This window comes from Apodemus sylvaticus, chromosome X (genome assembly GCF_947179515.1).
Source record: "Apodemus sylvaticus chromosome X, mApoSyl1.1, whole genome shotgun sequence".
Classification (NCBI taxonomy): Eukaryota; Metazoa; Chordata; class Mammalia; order Rodentia; family Muridae; genus Apodemus; species Apodemus sylvaticus.
In genome coordinates, this window is record NC_067495.1 from 98,301,317 (window position 1) to 98,323,211 (window position 21,895).

General features: G+C 40.7%; 2 non-coding genes across 2 annotated transcripts; both read left to right on the plus strand.

The window, feature by feature from the left end:
* The first annotated feature begins 8,297 nt into the window (after nucleotides 1–8,297).
* Nucleotides 8,298–8,369, plus strand: Trnaa-ugc (transfer RNA alanine (anticodon UGC)). The gene has a single exon. It is a non-coding gene; the product is annotated as a tRNA-Ala (tRNA).
* Nucleotides 8,370–16,936: 8,567 nt separating this feature from the next.
* Nucleotides 16,937–17,008, plus strand: Trnaa-ugc (transfer RNA alanine (anticodon UGC)). Its single transcript has one exon. It is a non-coding gene; the product is annotated as a tRNA-Ala (tRNA).
* Nucleotides 17,009–21,895: the final 4,887 nt, after the last annotated feature.

Sequence of the window (21,895 nt, forward strand, 5' to 3'; positions counted from 1 at the left end):
GTACATTTGGTGTTTTGATTATCATGTGACAGGAGGTATTTCTGTTCTGGTCCAGTCTGTTTGGAGTTCTGTAGGCTTCTTGTATATTCATGGGCATCTCTCTCCTTAGGTTAGGGAAGTTTTCTTCCATAATTTTGTTGAAGATATTTGCTGGCCCTTTAAGTTGTAAATCTTCACTCTCATCTATGCCTATAATCCTTAGGTTTGGTCTTCTCATTGTGTCCTGGATTTCCTGGATATTTTGGGTTACAAGCTTTTTGCATTTTGCATTTTCTTTAACTGTTGAGTCTATGGTTTCTATGGTATCTTCAGCATCTGAGATTATTTCTTCTATCTCTTGTATTCTGTTGTTGATAGTTGTATCTATGTCCCCTGATTTCTTCCCAAGGCTTTCTATCTCCAAAGTTGTCTCCCTTTGAGTTTTCTTAGTTGTTTCTACTTCTGATTTTAGATCCTGGATGGTTTTGCTTAGCTCCTTCACTTGCTTGTTTGTGCTTTCCTGTAATTCTTTAAGAGAGTTTTGTGTTTCCTCTTTCATGACCTCAGTCTGTTGACCAAAGTTCTCCTGTATTTCTTTAAGTGATTTTTGCGTTTCCTCCTTATTGGCTTTTGTATTCTCCTGGATTTCTTTCAATGATTTTTGTGTTTCCCTTGTAAGGGCTTCTAACTTTTGATCCATTTTCTCCTGAATTTCTTTAAGTATGTCCTTCATGTGTTCCTCTACCAGCATCATGACCAGTGATTTTAAATCCAAATCTTGTTTTACTGGTGTGATGGGGTATCCAGGACATGCTGTTAAAGGAGAATTGGGTTCAGATGCTGCCATATTGCCTTGATTTCTGTTAGTGACGTTCCTGCATTTGCCTTTTGCCATCTAGTTCTCACTGGTGTTAGTTGGTCTTGTCAATGCTGGACTCACCAGTGCAAGCTGCCTCTTCCCAGGTGGCCTCTGGTGCACAGCTGACCTCCTGCACTGCCTGCAGACAGGATGCTGTGGCCCAGGCTGTTCAGATCCTGAAGCAGACACCTGAAGGCTCCCGCCAGCGCCTGCTGGACTCACCAGAGCACACTGAGTCCTCCCATCCGGCCTTCCGAGTGCCCCTCTGGCCTCTTGCAGGACCTAGAGATGTGGCGTTGCAGCCCAGGCTGTTCTGGATCCTGAAGCGGGGATCTGAAGGCTCCCACCAGAGGTCTCAGGACTGGAACCTAAGTTCAGTGCAGCAGGAGCAAGCTGTGTGCTCCCAGTCTGCCTCCAGGTGCACACCAGGCCTCTTGCACTTCCTGGAGACTAAATGCTGGGGCCCAGGCTGTTCAGATCTCGAAGCAGACACCTCTGGTTACCACAATCTTAGGGGAAACATTAGAACAAAACCCATCAGTCCCTGAGTAATCTGAAATATTTACAATTCATCTGCAATCCCTCAACAGGAGCATTCCCAGGTTATCCTAATTTCAGTTGAAATATTTGAGCAAACCTCACCAATGTCTGAGCACTAAGAATCATTTACAAAGTTTATCTACAGGTCTTGCACAGGACCATCTGCAGGTTATGCTAACTTTAGGTGAAAGGTCTCACCAAAATCTTCCAATCTTAGAGTGCTCTGAAACTTTCAAAACTTTTATCAGAAGTGCCTCATGAGGAAAATCCCCAGATTTTCCTATTTTAGGTGAAATGTCTGGAAAAAAAAACTAATAATCCCTGAGCATTCAGAAACATTCACAAAGTTTATCTTCAGCCCCTCAAAGGACAATCTCCAGTTTATCCTAATTTTAGGTGAAAATTCTAACCAGTAGCCACCAATCACTGCACACTCTGAAACATTTACAAAGTATATGGATAACCATTCAACAGGACCCGCCCCTGATTATGTTAATTTTAGGGGAAAATCAAAACAAAACGACCAATTCCTGAGCACTCAGAAACATTTACAGCGTTTGTCTGCAGCCCCTCAAAAAAAAAAAAAAAAAACACCCAGTTTATCCTAATTTTAGGTGAAGTGTCTGAACATAGATCATCAATCCCTGAACACTGTGAAACTTTCGCTGAGTTCATATAAAGCCCCTCAAAAGGAGCATCTCTAGTTTGTGCTAATTTTAAGTGCAAAGTCTGAACATAAGCCACCAATCCCTGAGCACTCTGAAACTCTCACAAAGTTTACCTACTTCCCACCAACAGGATCATCCCCAGGGTATCCTAATTTTAGGTGAAAAGTCACAAGTAAACCCACCAGTTCCTTAGGACTCTCAAAAATTTACAAAGTTCATCGCAGCCCCATAAAAGGACCATCCATCGCAGGTTATCCTAATTTTAGATGAAATGTATGACCAAATCCCACCACTCTCTGACCGTGAGAACCCAGCAATCCATAAACAAGAAAACCTAACAATCTGTAAATCCCCAACCTCGGGACTTGAAAATGTAGTGATGTACACCCTGGAAATCTCCCTAGGAATCTCTATCCCTAAGAAACTGCTTCTCTCTCTTGCCCTCTTGGGCTCTCCCCCCCATCCCTGCATTTCTAGGTGGTCACGGCATGTGTCTCCTTCTCTACTCTGTCCTTCTCTCTCCCTCTCTCTGCCTCTAATACCCCCTTAACTCCCCTCCCCATGCCCTGAATAAACTCTATTCTATACTAGAAAGAAAGAAAGAAACAAACAAACAAACAAATACTATATAAAGACTGTGTCTGCTCAGTTCCTGGCTGTCAGACAATCCTCTTTGCTCCCTTATATGCATCTCTTTCCTAAGCAGCCAAGAAAAAAAGAAGGAAAGAATGCGGAGAGCTGTGCTGAGGCTCCTGAGCTGTTCTTCCCTGAAGTTGGGCATGCTCTGGGATTGGTGGCTTTTGTTTAGACTTTTCACCTCAAATTAGCATAATTTGGGGTGGGTCCAATTGAGGGGCTGGAGATAAACTCTGTGAAAGTTTTGGAGGCTGGAACAGGCGGTTTATGCTAGCTAGGGATAGTGTTTCCTAGGAGCTGCAAGGCAGCTGCTGAGGAGGCTTCAGCTCATAGCTGTGGTTCCTGGGCTTCCTTCCATATGGACACTGTCCTCCCCTCAAAGCTACATGGGGCCTGGCTTCTAGTTTCTCAGGATGCCCTTCAAATGGGATAATTTCTCTTATCAGAGCTGTGTGGGACCTGACCTTCTGAGTCCCAGGACACCTTCCCACCTGAGCAGAAAGATGAACAAGGGCTGTGATCACTATGCAAAGAAAATAAACATAAGTAAGATTCTGAATAAATTAATAAGTAAATGAAGGCTTTCTCATGTAAAACCCAGGCAAACACAAATGTCTGGATCCCTTGATTAGCAAGCTGTAAAGAAGAAATTGGTGTTTGTGTTTGTGTGGTAGTGACTGTCTACACCTAAGGCTTTGGTGTGGTACTATTCACAGCAGCCTTGAAGTCTCCTTAATGGAAGGGTGCCACCTTGCTGAAAACAAGCAAAAGTTTTGTAAAGTTTATCCTCTGGGAGGATACAAGTCACCTTCACTCCACATAGGGCTTAATAATGAGTTCTGTCAGCCAAGCACCGGGCCTTAGAAGGGGATCCACTTTAAGGCATTCTACAGCAAATGGGAAATAACTACCATTTTATGGAGTCATGTGCTTTTCCTTCCCAAAACCCCTGTTCTTCTAGCAGTCTCTCACAGAGCTGCAATCTTGCTCCTAAGCCTGTCCACTTTTCTGAATCATTCCCTAAACTCCAACTTTTCCTTTTCTTCTATCTCTTCTCTAGGTGTGCTTACACTACTACTTTTCGCTTCCTTAATACTGTGTACCATGAGGCTGATATCCTTGCTGGCTTTATTTAAAAAGACCAGCTTCTCCTCATTTTATGCTCCATCATTTTCCCAAGTACTGCTGATGGAAATTAAAGCTTAGCCCCCCCACCAAAGGTTTTCTTTGCACCTTTGTTTCCCGCCTTAGATTTGTTTATTTAATTTCATCTGTGGGAGTATATTGTCTGCATATATGTCTTTGTACCACATGGGTGCCTGGTATCCAGAGAGGTCAAAAAAGGCATTGAATCCCCTGGAACTGGAGTTGTGCATGGCTGTGAGCCTCCTGGTGGATGCTCAGAACCAAACCTAGGGCTTCTGCAAGAACAAGAACTCCTGACTCATTAGAGTTTTCCTATTAAAGTAGGAAACATTGTTCTTGAGAAGCTGGGGGGGGGGGGGGGTGGCTAACTGGTAAAGATGACTCTATCTAGCAGAAACGTCTTGTGCAATTCCAGCCACCCATATGGAAGATCATAAACACCTGTAACTCCAGTTCCTTGGGATCTGACACCTCCTTTCAACCTATTTGAGCACCAGGTAAAATATGCATACATATAAAAGACACGTAAAATATAAAAAAGTTATTGTCCTCAAGTTTTCATTATCTTTTTAAAGTTTCATTATCAGTCAGAGTAAGAACCTCAAGAGGATTTTCTGATATTTCTTTTCTGGAGTCACTATTTGTTAAGGGATATAATAAAGATGATGTGAATGAGGATTCTGTCTGGGTTGTTTCCCCTCATAGCAATGCTTGAGTGTTTCAAATAAACCCTTGATGACCTGCCGTCAGGGTTTGGGAAGTCTGTCCACCTGATCTGGTACCAGTAATGGGCTCACTACTCCTTTTCTTCTTAGTGCTTGCCTCTCGGTTTGGACAGGGGTGGGCTTAGTTTCTCTAGTGTACATTTTCCACAAATTTACACACATTGTCTGTATCTTCAGTTGTATTATCAGATTCTGTAAAGTACACAGTTTAAGCCTGTTTAATACTTAAGGATAGTTGACATTTCAGTAAACACACTGCAGTTTGTTTACTGCAGTCTGTTTGCAGAGTTAACAAACTGATGTACTGTTTCATCCTCTGATACATGGAGGTATTTTTTAAACAGTGGTGATACAACCACTCAGCTGGCTGGTTGGCCTGTTCTAACACCACAAAAGCAATCAGTGTGTTTAGATAGGTAGGTTTTCAAGTGTTGGTGTTTGTCAGATTTTCTTTCCCACTGTCCTGGACAGCTTCCAGCATTCTCATGCTCAACACCCTCAACACCCTCAACACCAACACCCACAACACCCTCCACACCCTCAACACCCACAACACCCTCCGCACTCACCAAGTCATCTACTCTACTCTCCCCTCCCAGAGAGATACTTGTGTCCCCCTAGTCACTCCTATGCAGAACCTCTCTGGGTCTATGGATTTATTTAACTCACGACAATCACCTATAAGCAAATACGTGTCATGTTTATCATGCTGCATCTGAGTTACCTCACTCAGGAAGATTTTTTTACTCTTCCATCCATGTGCATCCAAAGTTCACGATGTATTTATTTAGAGTTAATATCTGAGTGAAACTCTGTCAGAGACCAGCTCTGGCATTCATGTTCTCTCTTGAAGATATCTGAGGACAGAGTTTGTAGGTGGGAGCAAGACTTGCTCTTGCAAGATATTAGGGTTGCAATTTTATAATGTTTACCTATCTTAAGTCTAAGTTACTTTTCAATGGTAGCTGGCCTGCCTATCCTTTGAGCCCAAGCACTGCAGGCTGTAGCTTTTAGCACCTCATCATGCAACAGGGGGATTAAGTAAAGGATTAACTGCCAGGGGTTTGTTATCTCTTGGCCAGAAGACTTGTCTCTAGCTTGTCAGGCAGAAAGAAGATTTTAGAACAAGAAACATTTATTGAAACACACTAGAGTCACTTGCAGAAGGAAATTGTTTAACATAAGCAAATATTAATAGACTCACATAAATTCATATACAAAGTCCTGCATACATATTCATACAACTTCATGCATTTGAGAAGAACTTAGTTGCATACTAAAATAATAACTACACACATACATACACACACACACCCATACTTACCTACATATACACACACATCGATACTTACCTACATATATGGAGCAAAAAAACAAGTGTCTCTGCAGAAAGAATTCACTCACTCTGGATGAAAACTGAGCTACCATCTTTACTGCATAGAGAAAGAGAAAGCTTCTGCCCTTTTATTGGTAAAAGAATTAAACCTCAGTCTTTAAGGAAAAAGCTCTGTTGTCTTTTAGAAAGACTAAGGTAGCCTTGCTGTTAAGAAAATACCTGTTCAGTCCCATGGCAAGGAGAAGCCTGCCTGCTCCTTCTGCTTTCTCTGCAGCTTCTTCTGAGTCCCTCTGTCTCTCTGCATACTGCATATTGCGCACTTAATCCCCAAGTTTGCTTTTAATTTCTTAGTTATTCTGCTCTGCTGTCCTTCTCCTGCCTTCTCCTAATCTTGCTCTCTCCTGCTGCTCTGATGTAATAATTCCCTACAATGTAGTGGACATATTTTTTATCTAACTATTCTAGGAAAATGGATCACATGGATATTCCAAAAATCCATATCTTTTTTTATAAGTTCACTAAAATTTCAAATGTAAATTAAAATCATAAATTTAATAAGTAGTATACAACAGAGAGTGTCTGCATATGTATCCATTAAAACTAGATGTTCATTAACTGTAACTAGCTTTACAGGTTGCTGGAGGTTTAAAACCCATAAGTTGTTACTGAACTTTTGTATAAATCAACCCAGTCAATATTTTATCTTCTGTCCTTGCACCTACAATAAATCATTTCTTCTCTTTTATCACCTTTAGTTAATTGTTTTACAACCTCTTGGAATGTGTTCTAAGTTGTAAATAACTGCTTTCTATCTCTGAATCAATTAACTTGTGACCCATGGAGACTGACAGAATTCTCACTGTAGTTTTAATATCAGAAAGGATCTTAAGATCGATTCTATTATGAAGGCACAGGGCCTGCACCCTGATGTCTGCATATATTATATTATAGCTTTCAGGTTTGACTGGGTATGGGACACCTGAGTATGTGAATAGGTGGATCTCAGATTCATTGCCTAATTTTGGGTTCCTTTCTTCTGTTCCCTTGGCCAGCTTCTATGTGATAGTTGTGCTTTATCTTATTCTAAGTCATTTTGTTATCTTTCGATGTGATATCTTAGAAGCCTGTGCTTTTGTAATGAGAGACAGGAAGAAAGTAGATCCAGATAGGAGGGAAAGGAGAGTGGATCTGAGACAAGTACAGGGACTGGAATCTGGAATTAGCATATTTTAGGAGAGAAATGGTGAATTTATTTCAAATAAAGGAAGAATATTTAAGTAAATCATCCAGGGAGAAATATAATGCAAAAGGATCCTGACTCACAGAGAAATACTGACACATAATTCATAGCACTTGGTCGGTTGAGTAACAGCAATTATCCAGCACTGCCTAAGCACTCTCTTCCCATGGGCAATGGGTTGCTACTACTTATCTCTTCCCCACACTTTACCTTGGGGTCCCTCTCTCCTTCCCTCTCCTGTGCTTCTGTCTTCACTTTTTATTTCCTCTCACTCTCCTTTACTACCTCATCTTCTCTGCCAATGCTTGTTGTCTTTATTCTAAGCCATTGAATCGTATTTTCATTGCATTCTTCATAGCATTTCTATAACAGATGAAGTTGTGCAATGTCCTTAATCTTAGAAACAGTTTTATATACTTTGCCATCTTCTCTGGTTATATTTATTATTTTCACTCATCTGAACACATATAAAATATTCCTGTAATGATTTTGTATGCTGAGACTCATATTTGATGGCATATGAAAAAGGGGGACAGATTATAATAAATTTCTTATTTTCACAAGCTTACAACCCAGCTGGTGAGACATGTAAACATCCAGAAACTGACAGTTCTGTAGTTATTTTAATTTACCCACTAGAAAATATGAAGCAATAAGTAGCGTGTGGAAAAGTTGTAAAAAAAAAAAAAAAGATAACCAGCCTGCCTAAAATTTTGAAAACAATTTTTCAAGCCCAGAAAGCTAAGGCATGTTTTAAAAGACAATAGAGGCATGTTCAGGAAGTTTCAGGAAACTTTGATTCTAAGATATGATAGCATATTGTTAATTCAGTAGCATTATTATTAATTTGACATTATAGTATTAATTGAACTAATAATACAAAATAAAATTGAGTTAAAATTGATGAGCCCGAATAATTCAAAGTGTTATTAATTGTAGGTCTGTCAGGTTTTGAAGAGCATAAGATTTACTGCTGTTAATATTATTATTTTCTTTTTATTGAAAATAGTTTTTGTCATACAAGTAAAAACATAAAAATCCTCTCAAACAACAACGTAGAAGTTATAAATTATAGACAAAGATCTGATGCTAATCCTTGCAAAACCTAGGAATGTTGCTTCAGTCTCTGTGAATTCATATATGTTATAATCAGGTCTTCTGCAGGCTTGGGGATGTAGCTCAATGGTAGAGCACATGCTTTGCATGTATGAGGCACCGGGTTCGATTCCCGGCATCTCCAAGTAAGTCTTTTCAACTTCTTATTTTTCCTTTTCAGGTTATTTCCACATATGGCGTCCTAGCAGTTAACTTTCTATTATAAGGGCAAATATGCAAAGGTGATAATTGCGGGAAACCTCTCATCTATCGCCATGACGACAATGTTCATCTATAACCGTAACATCTCCATGGAGACCTCCATGGTCTGGTGAGTACAGCTTCGTCATGCCTCCAGGAATATGTTTTGTTCACAGCTGGATAAAGCTCTGCTTTTGTGCTGGTAGCAGTTTCTCTAAGAGGATGTGCTTTGTGGGATGATAGCTAACAAGAATGACAGAGTTCTGCTTTGAAAGAAAGGAAGGGAGAGCGAGGCGGAGCCATTTCTAGTTACTGAGCAGAGATCAGGAGCATTTGTGGTTGCCACGGAAACCTGGGGTCCTTGTGGACACCCATTTCAATGGCGACCCTGGCGATGCAGTGAAAGGAGCATTTTCTGTAGCCAGATGCAGGGATCCCAGACCCAAGTAGGCTCACTCCCATTTGGGGATTTGTGGCCAGTGTGTTGCTAGCAGAAGGAGAGGGATTGGGACCACTCTGCCCCTCAGAGGGTGCTGCTCTGTCCCATGATGCACAGGTGACATTGCCTGGGAGGGGAAGTGAGGAGGGGGAGAAAGAACAGAATATAGTGTGCACTCTCTGATCCCAGTATTCACTCTGTGAAACAGGTATAAAAGGGGGGGGGATTTAGTGGGAATTCTAAAAAGTAGTCTCTGATTGTCCTGCAGAGATGTCTCAGATGATTGTTTATGAGAATGATCCCAGTATTCACTCTGTGAAACAGGTATGAGAGGTGGGACATTAAGTGAAAATTCTAAACAGTAGTCTCTGATTGTCCTGCAGAAATGTCTCAGATGATTATTTACCTATGCAGTTGGCTAGAGGACTTTTTATTCTTTCCTTACTATTTTGTGTTTGTTTTTGTTGTGGTTGTTCTGTTTAGCTTTGTTATCTTTTGTTCCTTTTTTTTACTTGCAATTTTGGCTTGTTTTGAGAGACCATTCCGCAGTATCCTAGCCTGGTTTAGAACTCTAAGTGGTCCTCCTACCTCAGCTTCCTGTTGACGAGATTGCAATTGTGGGACACTGTGTACTTTCGATTAAATAAAATTTAAGTTGCCGTCTTTTGTGTTTTACCCACTCTTCCATGGGAACCTGCTTCTCCTCAGAAGCCCCTGCCCTGCTGTTGTCTGCACACCTCCTGTCCTAATGTCGCTAATAAATCTCTTATAAAATGAACAATATTATTCAATGTCCCATTGCACAATGGCACAATTGAAGCCTTTCACATTTTTCTTTTTTATTTAATTTTATTTAATCCTTTTTTTTTACACTCCAGATTTTATTCCCCTCCAGGTCCACCCACTGTCAGTTGAACATCCCATACCTCCTCCCCTCCCCACACTACTTTGTTGGCTCAAAATATGCAGTTGTCTGTACATGTGTGGATATAAGTGTGACTGTTGATTTCGGTATTTCGGGACTTGCCAACCTTGAATACAATAGCATTTGAGCTCAGTTGCTTTAGCTCATATGGAAGTCTCTTTTCAGGCAATGTCCTTCTCTGACTTTCTTTGATTCTTAGTTTTCTTTTTCGATGCATTAATCTATGAAGTTTGGAATTAAACACCCAATTAATATAAATAGCATTATTCTTTTTCTTGTTGCATTGAATGGGTAGAACAGTTTTGAAACAATATATATCTTACAGATAATGAATAATCAAACAGATGGCACACATCCTCTACATTTATGTATGTAGTAATTCAGCAGTGTTTTGAGCCTTTCAAATGTATAGGCAGTATAAGTTTATGTACCTAGATTACTCAAAATTATTTCACACCTTTTGATTCAACTACTCCTAATATTATTTTAATCTACAGGTACTATCTATTGCATAATCTGTGAATCAAATATTAAATTTCGTATGAAGTGTCAGAAACCAAATGTCAAGGATACTCATGAAGGATCTGCATGCATTACTCGATGGTGATGAAGAATTTACTTGATGTTTAATGCAGTTTGACCCTACTTCCTTAAGAGCCTGTAGAGGCTACTGATTCTATTGAAGGAAGTGAGAGAAATGTCCGAGAGACAAGTCCACAGGCCCTCTTCACAAGGTTCTCACTAAAAGATCATAACTGTGTAGCTTTCAGAATTCTGTGTGTAACTGTTATTGGTGAATCTGTTGGAAGATGTGGTTTGACTTCTTGGCCCCTCAACCAACACATTAATGGATCTAGACTAGTGAGGGGGAGAGGCATTGTGTATGTGGGAACAGGGATTCCTAGAAAGAAGCTGGGTCTGCAAAGATTGATTGACTGACTGGAACTTCACTGATGTGCTTGCTTATTCTCCATCCTGATTTGTTTATCAGTATGACTCAGATTACCCATTTCTTCACAGTTATCTCTCATATGTCTTTATATACTTTCATGCTCTATTTTCCCCTATTAGCCAGTGGAATAAATTAAATCTTCATCTGATGCCTCTGCTGAATTTTCTGAGTCTCAATGTTTCACTCTGTGACTGTGCATAGGACACAGTCAGGGAGGGAACCCAGAATGCTAGTGGTAAATGCACAGGCTTACATTTCCACTGTGTGTATACATTCCCTGGCATGGCCCGGTGTGTTCATGGTTGTGTGATGAGATGGGAAGAGGAAAGTCATTGTGCATACCTTTCTCTGAAGGAGTCTGCTCAGACAAGCCACCACCATTCCATCCTCTGGGTTTTAGGTGCTGTCTCCTCCTGGTTTCCTCTAGTTCATGGGTTTATTTCCCTGTGTGTTACCTTCCAGGGTGACAGAGAGGGGTGTGATCTCTGCATCCCGTTGTCCTCATGTAGATCTCCAGCAGAAGTTGTGGACCAGACTACAGGTGTACCTCAAGATAAGGATTAAAGGTATTTGGATATGGATTAAGTGCATGTGTCATCCCACCTAGGCATAAAGGCCAAAAAATCTTGTACTTGTAAATAAGACTTAAGGTCACAACAGTCCAAGTTTGGTGTTAGAGATCAGGAGGATTCTTAGGGAGCTTCTGGAGTCACAGAAAAGTAGGTTCAAACACCAGCAAATGAAACAGGATAACAGAGATTGAAGGTGAGAATAAAGGCAAGCAGGCAAAATCCAAAAGTTTTCTTCTATATCCTTTCTTTTTTTTATTCGATATATTTTTTATTTACATTTCAAATGATTTCCCCTTTTCTAGCCCCCTACTCCCCAAAAGTCACATAAGCCCCCTTCCCTCCCCCTGTTCCCCCATCCACCCCTTCCCACTTCCCCGTTCTGGTTTTGCTCTATACTTCTTCACTGAGTCTTTCCAGAACAAGGGGCCACTCCTCCTTTCTTCTTGTACCTCATTTGATGTGTGGATTATGTTTTGGGTATTCCAATTTTCCAGGCTAATATTCACTTATTTGTGAGTGCATACCATGATTCATCTTTTGAGTCTGGGTTACCTCACTTAGTATGATGTTCTCCAGCTCCATCCATTTGCCTAAGAATTTCATGAATTCATTGTTTCTAATGGCTGAATAGTACTCCATTGTGTATATATACCACATTTTTTGAGGACATCGGTACAGGGAGAAAGTTTCTGAACAGAATACCAATAGCATATGCTCTAAGATCAAGAATTGACAAATGGGACCTCATAAAATTACAAAGTTTCTGTAAGGCAAAGGACACCATCAAGAGGACAAATCGGCAACCAACAAATTGGGAAAAGATCTTCACCAATCCTACATCAGATAGAGGGCTAATATCCAATATATATAAAGAACTCATAAGTTAGACTCCAGAAAACCAAACAACCCAATTAAAAAATGGGGTACAGAGTTAAACAAAGAATTCTCACCTGAAGAACTTTGGATGGCAGAGAAGTATCTTAAAAAATGCTCAACTTCATTAGTCATTAGGGAAATGCAAATCAAAACAACCCTGAGATTTCACCTTACACCAGTCAGAATGGCTAAGATTAAAAATTCAGGTGACAGCAGGTGTTGGAGAGGGTGTGGAGAAAGAGGAACACTCCTCCACTGCTGGTGGTGTTGCAAATTGGTACAATCACTTTGGAAATCAGTCTGGCGGTTCCTCAGAAAACTGGGCACCTCACTTCCAGAAGATCCTGCTATACCACTCCTGGGCATATACCCAGAGGATTCCCCACCATGTAATAAGGATACATGCTCCACTATGTTCATAGCAGCCCTATTTATAATTGCCAGAAGCTGGAAAGAACCCAGGTGTCCCTCAACAGAAGAGTGGATTCTATATCCTTTCATGTGGTCTGCCAACAGAAGGTGTGGCCAAGAATTTGAGTGGGCTTTTTACCTTAATGATGCAAAGAAGAAAACCTCCCTTGGCTCAGCTGCTTGGGTTTTACTTAATTTCGAATGTAGGCAAGCTGATTACCATGAAAATATATGGAGGAGAAAGATTCCCCAAACTACAGAGGTAAGGTCCTATCAAATCCAGTTCACAGTCTAGGTTCTCTCCCTCCCAACCATAGAGTTAATCTGGCCTGACTCACACTGATGCAATTCTCATTACAGCCACAGGGTGGCAGCAAACCTATAGTCTTACATTTCAATGGAAAGGGCTGATGTTTTACAGAGTGCCAAATATCCCCTAGTTAATGTATTGCTGGCATGTTTGGAAGATTCAAGGGTATACTACAGCAGTTCCCACTTATGGAGCACCACAGTACTGGTGTTCAATAAATCACTTCATCGCTGCTCAGTGTAAAGTGAGCAGTTCAAACTGTGTATACAGCCAGGCAGTGCTGGTGCACACCTTTAATCCCAGCACTTGAGTTGGAGGTCAGTCTGGTCTACAGAGTGAGTTCCAGGACAGCCAGGTCTACCGAGAGAAACCGGTCTTGAAAAACCAAAAAGAAGAAGGAGAAGGAGAAGGGGAAGAAGGAGAAAAGAAAAAGAAAAGAAAAAGAAACGAAAATAACACTGTGTATACAGTGGTTCTTCGTTGAGAATATGGTGTTTGTGCTTGTAATGAATTCTATGGCACTCAGATGCGGCTACAGTATGACTACCCAAATCCCTCCATGTCACACACCTTCATTCTCTGTCAGTCATGAGCATTGCACTATATCCGCTGGTGACTTTCAAGAGCAATCTCGTGTTTGTGAGTTTTTTTTTTACAATTATTTTTCACGCTTTTTATACGCAAAACTAGAATCATTTTATTCAAGAAGGTGTATGATTTCTATTTTGTGGGCTTGCACTTGTGGGTGCCTGTGCATGTGCGTCTCTTTGTGTGTGTGACTGTGTGTGTATGGGTGTGTGTGACTGTGTGTGTATGTGTGTGTGTGTGTGTGTGTGTAGTACAGGTACATGCAGATGTGAGTGGGAAGTATACGTATATGTGTTTGTGCACAAGTGTGCACGCATCAGAGTACACATGTTTTTTGTGCATTTGTTTGCAGTGTATCTGTGTGTGTGTGTGATGCACATGTTTACACTGATGTAAAGGCCACAAGATGACATTAGGCTTTGAAAGTCCTGAAGAAAGGGACAGTCCCAGAGTACAAGAATAATGTAAGGAACTAGTCAGGGAGTTCAGCCTCTGCGAAAAATGATGCTTATTAATGGTCAGCATTCTTATGATCCCTGGTATTAACATTATGGCATCATATTCTGTTGAATGTGTGCATATGTAAATGTAACTTATAAGTCACATTTAATATTAGTATTTTCCTATAAGTGTTAATATTCTACTTTTCTGTTTTTTTTTCTGGTCTTGCTTTCATATGAACTGTTATTCTGAGTGCATTGACACCTTCTGACTAAAAGACAAGGTATAAAATATGATCCAATGTTTCCCTTCTTGCACTTGGAAGGGTACAGGGCACACCTGCGTATGTATGCATGCTCTGGGGACATATGCATATGCATGGTTGCTTCTGTTGTTTCCATACTGAGAGCCCCATTTGTGTGAGGTCTGGGGCCATCAGATTAGAAGAACAACCCCCTCCCCAGGGTCCTGGGGTCTGCACACAACTATGTCATCTGGAATGCAGGCTTGATCTCCCACCTTGTCTGCTTCATTATTATTACTCTTTATTCCATTGTGATATTTGTTCTTACTGAGGATCAGTAGGAAATCTCTTCCCCCCATACATACAACAAGAATATAAGGAAGCAGAAATCACAGGGAATCAAAAGCATTACATCAGAAGCACCCACCACTCAGCTGTGGTCCTCGCCTATCACCTTGTTGGCACTGTCTCCTGTTAGCTATTGTTCATGCTAAGCTTGCAGTCTCCTGAGATCCTAGGAATTGTTTTGTTACCACAGCTAGTCTGGTTGAAGGAGCTCTGGGATTACAGACATGTACTGTCTCATACAAGTTTTCGTGAATTCTGGAGAGCTGACCTCAGGATTCATGCTTTTCTGTCAAGCAATTTACCCAGGGAGCCATTTACTCTCCCCCCTTCCATTTCCTTCTCACTGCTGTATTATCCTGAAGTCTCTGATTCAAATCTTTTCACTTAGGGATAGAGGATATTTCCTTTCTGATCTAGCCACCCTTCTTCTAAGTTTCTCTTCTCAAAACACAAAGCATGTATATCAAAAGGCATAAATAAGTATAAGGTCTCTCCCTGTAAAATCAATCATACCTGAACAAGACTCAAAATAAGATTGATTTTCATTAGTGTAGGAGTCATTGAATAATCCAAGTTAGGTCTATATTCTGTACTAGAACTCAGATATAATAAAACAGGGGACTTGCTTTATTCATTATATATGATCTTTGGTGTATAACTAAGTGAGGAGATTAAGTTATTAAAAAAATATCTAGACCAGATGCTATGTATTACTGTAGCACTGGATAGCTACATGTAGCTCTTCAAATTTAAGATTAAATTCATAAGAAATTCAAATTTCATTTCCTATAATAGGAAATTTATCCTTTTATTCCTAGAAAGGAAATTTATCCTTTTCAAGTATTCATATATCCAGTGTTCAATCTTCCCATAAGCTTAAAGGTAAAGGAAAATAATTAAGACTTATGTTCAAATTCCCAGGTTCCTAGAGTAGGTCTGCTATGGACTCCCTTTGTAAACTTTGTATATTTTGTAAACTTTGTAAACCATCTAGAGGGGAAAGCTGCCAGGTTCCATCTTGAGGAACTCCAGCAGCCAGGAGACCCCCCCAGACTTCCTTAACTGTCATTAGAGAGATTCCAGCCTCTGTAAAGTTCATAAAGTTTATCTCTAGCCTCTCAACAGAACCTGCCCCAGATCATGCTAATTTTAGGTGAAAAGTCTGAACAAAAGCCACCAATCCCTGAGCATGAAAACCCACCAATCCAGGAACAGGAAAACTCAATAATCTCTGGGCTCCCCCAGACTCAGCACTTGAAATCCCCCCATCACTCACAGTGGAAATCTCCTCTCTAGAAAACTCAGTCCCCCTAAGAAACACTTTACAAAGACTGTGTGTTTCTGTGCCAGTTCTCAGCTCCCTCTTGGAAGCAGAGGAAGCCACTCCTGTATTTGTCTCTCCACAACCTGAACCCTCCCAACATGTCTCTTTTATGAGATTTGCTGTTTGGTATGACTCTCCCACCTGAATTAAAACAAAAACAAGGAAAGAAGTAGAGTGGGACTGAGGCTCCTGAGGTCCTCATCTCAGCTGTGGATACACACACCTCACCCATTCTCTCCCCACCCACTGTCCCTGTAGGGACAAAGCCTCTGGTGAGTCTTGCCTCTTAGCACCTGCCACTACAGTCCCTCTCCTAGGTCATGGTGAGAAGGGATTGTCTCTTCTATGTAGGAGATTATTGTAGAGTCCTCTAAGTTTCAGTGACACTTGACTAATCATACATGTAATGCAGACAGTTTCAATGTAGGCCAAGACCATCTCCTCCGACCAGCAGCAATCAATTCTGGACTTAGTACTGTTTTCTCAAGAGGTCTGTGGAGAGTTCAAGACAGCTGGTGGAGAGTAGTCTGCCTACTTACTTTACATTTACCCACTGGACTATATGAAGTGAAAAATAGTATGTGGCAAAGTTGAGAAGAAGATGGCCAGCCTCCCCAAAAATTTGAAAATAGTGTCTGAAGGCCTGAAAGCTAAGGCACGTTTTAAAAGAGAATAGAGGTGTGTTCAACAAGTTACTGGAAACTTTGATGCCCTGAAAGATGAGAGCATATTGCTAATTCAGTAACATTATTATGAATTTGGCATTATACTGTTAACTGAACTATTAATCCAACGTAAAATTGAGTTAAAGTGGAGGAACCTGAATAATTCAGTATTATTTGTTATAGGTCTGACAGGTTTTGAAGAGCATACGATAATTTTCTCTAAATATTCTTATTTTCTTCTTATTGAAAGCAGAAAATTTTTGTCATACAAGAAACGACAGAAAAACTGTCCTAAATCACTAAACTGGACACCATCAATTATACACAAAGACCTGATGTACATCCTTGGAAGGTTATCAATGTTGCTTCAATCTCTGTGAGTTCATATAAGAAATGATCAGATCACTAGCAGATTTGGGGATGTAGCTCAATGGTAGAGCACATGCTTTGCATGTATGAGGCACCGGGTTCGATTCCCGGCATCTCCATTTAAGTCTCTTCAACCCTGGATTTTTTATTTTCAGATCCTTTTCTACACAAGGTGTCTCAGACTTTAACTTTCTGTTATGAAGTGATAGATGCATTGGTAATTATTGATGAAAGAACGGATCTAGGACCATGAAAACACTGTTGCTCTATAACATGACATTTCCATGGAGACCTCCACAGACTGGGGAGAACACTGTGGTCATGCCTCCAGGAATATGTTTTGTTCACAGCTTGAGTGAAGCTCTGCTTTCTGGCTGGTTGCAGTTTCCCTTGTGGGTAAGCTTTCTCAGGTTGGGGGCCTAGATAACAGGAGGGAATGAGTTCTACTTTGACAGAATGGAAGAGAGGGTGGGGTGGAGCCATCCCTAGTTACTAAACAGAGAGAAGGCTCATTGTGGTTGTCATGGAAACCTAGAGTCACTGTGGAAACCCTTTTCAGTGCAGACCTAGGCGAATATGTAGTGAAAGGAGCATTCTCTGTAGCCAGGCTTGTGGGTTCCCAGAGGTGAGCACTTGAATCTCCCTGAGGGTGGAAGACAGATGCTGGGATTCCAGACCCAAGTAGGCTCACTCCCACTTGGAGATTTGTGGCCAGTGTGTTCCTAGCAGAAGGAGAGGGACTGGGACCTTTCTGCCTCCTCAGAGGGTGCTGCTCTGTCCCATGATGCACGGGTGGCATTGCCTGGGAGGGGAAGTGAGGAGGGGGAGAAAGAACAGAATATAGTGTGCACTCTTTGATCCCAGTACTCACTATGTGAAACAGGTATGAGAGGTGGGACATTAAGTGGGAAATCTAAACAATATTTTCTTTTATGGGTTCTGTTAGACATTTCACATATTTTTATATTTTTACATCTCTAATCTATTTTGAATTGGCTTCCCATGTAGATCCTAATTTATATTTGTGGATGAGGATATACACTTACCTCAGCACTGTTTCCTGAAAGACCACCCTTTCTGCACAGAATTGACTTTGTATATTTATGGAATACCAGTTGTCCAAGACGCCCGTCATGGAACATATTCTAATAATCCCAGAGCCTGAGGTGGGGGCATGTAGCAGGAATATATTCAATTCTTCTCAGCCCAGCCTACACACTAGCTTGATCTGAGCATGAGATGCACTGAGAAATGTTGGCTCCAAATTAGCAGTTATCTGTAAATGTGTGGATGTCAGTATGACTGTTGATTTCCGTTTTTCTGGACTTGTGAACCTTAATTCCAATACCATTCTGGCTCAGTTACATTAGGTCTATATGGAGGTCTGTCTTCAGGCAATGTTCTTCTCTGACTTTCTTCTGATTCTTAGTTTTCATTTTCTATGCAGGAATCTATGAAGTTTGACTTTAGAGACCCAATTAAAATAAATAGTATTATCTTATTCTTGTTGCATGAAACATGTAGAATAATTTTGAAACAAGAGACATCTTACCACTAATGAATAGTCAGAGTTAAGAACATAATAGACTCTGGATTTGTGTAAGTAGTAATTTAGCAGTGTTTTGAGGCTTTCTAATGTATAAGCAGCACAGGTCTATGCACCCATATTACTCCCAAATATTTCACACCTTTTGATTCAACTACTCCTAATATTATTTTAATCTACAGGTGCTATCTGTTGCATTCTCTGTGAACCAATTATTAAAATTTCGTATGAAGTGTCAGAAACCAAATGTCAAGGATACTCATGAAGGATCTGCATGCATTACTAGATGGTGATGGAGAATTTACTTGATGTTTAATGCAGTTTGACGCTACTTCCTTAAGAGCATGTAGAGGCTACTGGGTCTATTGAAGGGAATGAGAGAAATGTCCCAGAGACAAGTCCACAGGTCATCTTCTCAAGATTCACACTAAGAGATCATGACTGTGTAGCTTACAGCATTCTGTGTGTAACTGTTATTGGTGAATCTGTTGGAAGATGTGGTTTGACTTCTTGGCCCCTCAACAAACACATTAATGGATTTAGACTAGTGAGGGGGAGAGGCATTGTGTATGTGGGAACAGGGATTCCTAGAAAGAAGCTGGGTCTGCAAAGATTGATTGACTGATTGGAACTTCACTGATGTGCTTGCTTATTCTCCATCCTGATTTGTTTATCAGTATGACTCAGATTACCCCTTTCTTCACAGTTATCTCTCATATGTCTTTATATGGTTTCATTCTCTATTTTCCCCTATTAACCAGTGGAATAAATTAAATCTTCATCTGATGCCTCTGCAGAGTTTCCTGAGTCTCAATGTTTCACTCTGTGACTGTGCATAGGGCATATTCAGGGAGGGAACCCAGAATGCTAGTGGTAAATGCACAGACTTACATTTCCACTGTGTGTATACATTCCCTGGCATGGCCTGGTGTGTTCATGGTTGTGTGATGAGATGGGAAGAGGAAAGTCATTGTGCATATCTTTCTCTGAAGGAGTCTGCTCAGACAAGCCACCACCATTCCATCCTCTGGGTTTTAGCTGCTGTCTCCTCCTGGTTTCCTCTAGTTCATGGGTTTATTTCCCTGTGTGTTACCTTCCAGGGTGACAGAGAAGGGTCTCGTATCTTCATCCCAGAAGCAGGAGCTCATTGAGAAGAACACAGTGTGCTGTGGAGTCTCTCAGTCAGATCAGGTGAAAAGAACGTGGGGACACTCTGGGTAGGTTGGTTCCCTTCCAGCATCCTTATCTCCTCAATAGTTTAACCGTATCCCTTCTTTTGTTCATCAGCAGTCTGTTGAGGTTCAGTGTGATTCCGTGTGCAAATAATACCCTGCCATGTCAAACAGATGGAGAAACCAAGGGACAATAGAGTGAATCTATTACATCAGGTGTCCCAGAACTCTCAGTATTAGATTACTGGTCCTCACACCTGGTGCACGTGTGGTGCGTGCCCAGCTCTTTCTGGAGTCATTGTTAATATTGTTAATATTTTGTGGGTTTATTTCCCTGTGTGTTACCTTCCAATGTGACAGAGAAGGGTCTGATCTCTGCATCCCGTTGTGCTCATGGAGATCTCCAGTAATTTTCTTTCCCTTACCACAATCCCTGTTCCTTGATCAGTCTTTCACAAAAATGCAAACATGCAGCCTTTTAAATCTGCCCACTTTCGTCTCTTTTCTGATTGTGGTTTCACTAACTCTTCATGCTTCCTTAACACTGTGAGCTTCACTCTTTGTCTACCATGTGGCTGCCTGGGAACCATGTGGCTGATATCCATGCTGGCTTAATTCAAATTCAGGCTTTTCCTGTATTTCTACACTATCATTTTCCTCCAGGAAGCTGTAAAGGCTTACGGCCCAGAGCTTTTCTTTATTCTTTCTCCTTTTTCCCTTCTTAAATTTATTTTATTTTATACATGCTCCTGTTTTGTGTGCATATGTGTCTGTATACCACTTGGATGACTAGGACCCAATGAAGTCAGAAATGGCTTTGGATTCCCTGGAACTGGAGTTATACATAGTTGTGAGCCTCCTGGTGGATGCTGGGAACCAAATGTAGGTCTTCTGTCTTCTCCAAGAACAACTGATGTAAACCCATTGGAGTTTTTCTTTTAAACTCTAATGAAATTGTCATGTGTAAATAGAGATACAAGACTTTCTTTCCTATCTGTATCCCTTTTCTTGCCTCATTTTGACTTAATGATTTAGCTACAACTTCAAGTAATATATTAAATAAGAGTAGTGCAACTGGACAGCCCTGTCTTATATCTGATCTCAGAGAGAATGTTTTGAGGTTTTTCTCTACTTAACATGATTGTGGCTGTCTTAGGATTTCTATTACTATGATAAAGCACCATGATCAAAACAAGTTTGGGAGGAAAGGGTTTATTTTAGCTTACAGTTCCACACCATAGTCTGTCACTGAGGGAAGTCAGTGTAGAAACTCAAACAGGGCAGGAACCTGGAGGTAGGAGCTGATGCAGAATCTGTAGAGGGGAGCTGAGCTTGATCCCCACAGTCTGCTCAGTCCACTTTCTTATAGAACACCAGACTATAGGGAGGGATACAAAGCCAAAGCCCTAGGAAGTGGCTTCCACATCACTTTCTAGATATGTTCTCCTTTTCATCTATATACTGCTTTTTTGTTTACTGATTCACTTTATATGTACTGATATTTTCTAGTTCTGAGCTATGGTTAATAATGCTGCTGTGAACATTGGTCTATAACTAAGTTCTCACTTTCAGTTCTTTAGAGTGTTTGCCTAGAAATTGAATGGGTGTCTCAAACACTGCTTGCATGTTGCATATGTGTGTGTGTGTGTGTGTGTGTGTGTGTGAGAGAGAGAGAGAGAGAGAGAGAGAGAGAGAGAGAGAGCACCTGCATGAGTTTATTGTGCTGTGTGCATATACCTGTCATAAAGGTCAAAGGGTGCCAGATCCCTAGGAAGTGGAATTACAGGTGGTTGTAAACTACCATGTGAGTGCTGGAAACTGAACCCAGGTCTTTTGTAAGAGCAGGAAGTGCTGTTAACCTCTGAGCCACCTCTCCAGCCCCTGAATGTTAAATGTTTAAGAAAAGAATTGCTCTGTTGTTCTGCATAATGCTATCACCATCTTATATCTTATCAATGGACAAAAATTCTACTTTCTCCACATCTTGGCCAAACTTGCAATGAGATGTCCATAGTCTATTTATAATAATTGTCATTCTAATGAGTGGGAAATCTTGTATTACTGTACTTTGGATTTACATTACCACTGATTAGTGATATTAAGCATCTTATGTGTGTATTGGAATGAATCTAGGAGCTTGCATATGCTCAGTGCATGTCCTAGCATCGAGTAACAATCACAGCCAGCATGCTTTGAATCTACAGGGTTTGTTTTTCAAAGACTACTTTAGGTCATGTCACACATCTATAGAAAGTTATACTTCATTTCCAATTCAAATGCTTTTAATT